The sequence below is a fragment of the Portunus trituberculatus genome, chromosome 27, assembly GCF_017591435.1.
Source record: "Portunus trituberculatus isolate SZX2019 chromosome 27, ASM1759143v1, whole genome shotgun sequence".
Taxonomy (NCBI): domain Eukaryota; kingdom Metazoa; phylum Arthropoda; class Malacostraca; order Decapoda; family Portunidae; genus Portunus; species Portunus trituberculatus.
This window is the reverse complement of record NC_059281.1, coordinates 11958946-11962401: the sequence shown is the minus strand read 5'-3', so window position 1 is coordinate 11962401 and position 3456 is coordinate 11958946.

Sequence of the window (3456 nt, the reverse complement as noted above, 5' to 3'; positions counted from 1 at the left end):
TCCTTCCCAGCGCGTGTAGCGGCGTTGTGTTTGATGGCGGTAATGGTAAGGGTAATGGTAATGGCGGTAGATACATTGGAATGCTAGACGTGTTATTGTTTTTATCAAGGAATGTTTGTCGTCATGGGAGGAACTTCAGGGAGACTGTGTGTGTGTGTGTGTGTGTGTGTGTGTGTGTGTGTGTGTGTGTGTGTGTGTGTGTGTGTAATTCACTGTTTGATCTGCTGCAGTCTCTGACGAGACAGCCAGACGTTATCATACGGAACGAGCTCAGAGCTCATTGTTTCCGATCTTCGGATAGGCCTGAGACCAGGCACACACCACACACCGGGACAACAAGGTCACAACTCCTCGATTTACATCCCGTGCCTACTCACTGCTAGGTGAACAGGGCTACACGTGAAAGGAGACACCCAAATATCCCTACCCGGCCGGGGAATCGAACCCCGGTCCTCTGGCTTGTGAAGCCAGCGCTCTAACCACTGAGTGTGTGTGTGTGTGTGTGTGTGTGTGTTTACGACCATGTGTGTAAGTTGATTAGGACACTGGACCTGAGAGGACTTTACACACACACACACACACACACACACACACACACACACACACACACACACACACACACACACACACACACACACACACACACACACACACACACACACACACACACACACACACACACACATAGATAACGTATGATGAAATGGCACACAGAAAGTTACAAAAGTTACGAGTACCATTTTTTCCATCTAGTAATTAATCAACAAAACAAGAAAAAGAAAAAAGACAAACAGGACAGGAGAAACTAGTGGACGTAGAAGACAAATAGACCAACACATCACGGAGTCCTCATAAAGTGAAAAGCAAGTCGAAACAAGAAACAGGAACACTCAAGGTAATACAGTAACTTAAACGAGGACAAGTAGCACGTATTAACAAGCCCGCAATGGATAATCAGGTTAAGTACGAGGGAGGACAGGTAAACAGGGAGCATAAGCCGTGCAAACAGGTGGATTAATGACACCAGGGACTTAATCTGAAAAATGGACTGGCGGGTAATGAAAATGAGGCATGAGAGAGGAATAATTTAGCGCCACCCTCACGCTGCGGGGAGGAACTGAGGCCGGAGGGAAGGGAGGCTTAGGTGAACAATGCGTAAGGGAATGACAGTAGAGGAGTAATGAGACGGAGTTAAACATTAGGAGGGTAATTAGAAGGAATAATAAAGGAGATTAATAAGACAGAATGAATCAAGAAGCAATTTGGACAGTAATGAAAAAAGAGAAGTAATAATGAGTGATGAGACGGAATGAGGCTTAAGGAGAGCAATTAAACAGGATAAGATATGACAGTAATGAAATGAAATAAGACAATAGGAAATAAATGAGACGAGGAATGACAGGATAATAATGAAAAAGAGAAACAGTAATGAGAATAAGACGGAGTGAGACATAGAGAGAGAAATTACAAGGGGTAAGAAAAGATAAGATAAAATAGAATGAAACAAGAAATAAAGAAGGAAATTTATAGGAAAGTAATGAAAGAGAATGACAGAATGAAAAAAACGGTTGGGCAATGAGACAGGATGAGACAGGACCGCAATGAAGCAGAGTGAGACAACTGGGAAGTAATGAGACGAGATGGGATGAGTCAGTAATAAAAGAAAATGAGGCAGCATAGGGAGTTACGAGACAGGATGAGGCAAGCAAACACCGCAGTGAGTCTAATGTTACAAACGCGTATTGACTTTCACTCCTACTGCGCCCAAATTCCGTAAAGCGAAGGATGAAAGACGACATTTAAAGCAACACGTAATTAATAGAACTACGAATACCATCACGAGAGAAGCGGCGATAAAGGTAACACTAAAAAAAGAATAATATACACGTGTTATCAAAGGTAGGAGGGAGACAGGCGCCATCACAAACAACGCGAGAAAAACAAAGAGAAACTGCACCAAAACTGAGACCCCCAAAATGAAAGAGATTATCAAATGTAACACAAAATAAGTGACTAAATATAAGAAGTGCCACATTCAGAGTAATACAAAGAGAGACCCGTTGTTAATCTAAATCATCAGAAAAAGAAATTAAAAAAGAAAGTCCTCATTAATTTAACACGAGAAGGGGAAACTGCAAATCGAAGTCACGTGGCGGAGTATAAAAGTACTCCATTAAAAGTAACACACAAAGAAAGGTAAGAAAAATAAAACACGGTATATCTCATTCATGTAACAGGGATAACGTAAAGATGATAACACGGAATCAGGCACACAATTAATGACAGGAACAAAGGAATCAACGCACTGCTGTGGAAAAGAAGACAAAGAAAGGCTCTCAAGATTGACACAGTTGAAATGAAAGAAGTCTAAGGAGGAGAATTGATAAGAACAGAAAGGTGTGAAGGTGAGACTCGTTCATCCAGGGAAAGGGTTACAGGTGAGGCAGGTAAGGCAGGTGGATCGCTCCTCACCTGCGCGGCGCCCCTCCCCCCTCTCCCGCGCCATAACCCTTGCTCCCGGGGGGCCGCCGCTCCCTGCCCTCGGCGACACTCACTCAAATATTCAAAGAGGTTTCCCTTCCCTTCTCTCTCTCTCTCTCTCTCTCTCTCTCTCTCTCTCTCTCTCTCTCTCTCTCTCTCTCTCTCTCTCTCTGCCCATTCGTTCCTTCTCTTTGTCCCTTCTTCTTTCCCTTCAGTGCCTATTATTCAAGGTAGTTTTTGTCTTTGTCTGTCCCTTCAAATCGCTTTCCTTTTTCCATCATTTTCTTTCTTGGTAACTTTTCTATTTTATTTTTCAAAGTGAATCTTCATCTTCTATATCTTCTTACTAACTTTCCTTCCCTCTTTTCCTTCAAAGCGTTTCCTTTCCCTCTCCTCGAAAAGTAAAAACCCAGTCGGCCAAACTCTTGATATCTGGCCACCGCCGCGGCTGTCGTGGTGTGACGACTTCCTATTGTAAGTTGATTACCTCACTTGTTCGTTGCACAAAGACAGGAAACTCGCGGTTGACTCATTAATTCCTTCAGTACTGGGACACATTTTTACTTTAAGATTTGTGTACGATTAGACCATTTTATTGATATTAGGAAGGGTTTATGGAGGTCATAATATTAATGGCCACAGTCTTCACTATTTTAATTCCTCACATAAGTTTCTGAAGCTGTATAAAATCACCTAATAGTAACCAGAATGAATGTGGAAACCCGTCACGGTACTGAAGGGGTTAAACATCAAAGCGGTATTTCAACTATCTATGTGCTTTAAGAGATATTAGCGCTTACGGGCAAACTTACTGCCTGTTTTGGTGCATCACGTGAAGGAAAGCAGAAGCAGCATTTTAGAAGGGACACGAATAATTTCTCATTGGCTTTATCCTGATGCTACAGCGCAGACCAATGCAAGCCAAGCACATCAAAACCACGCTGATTTACCATGACCTCACCTCACCTAGCATGA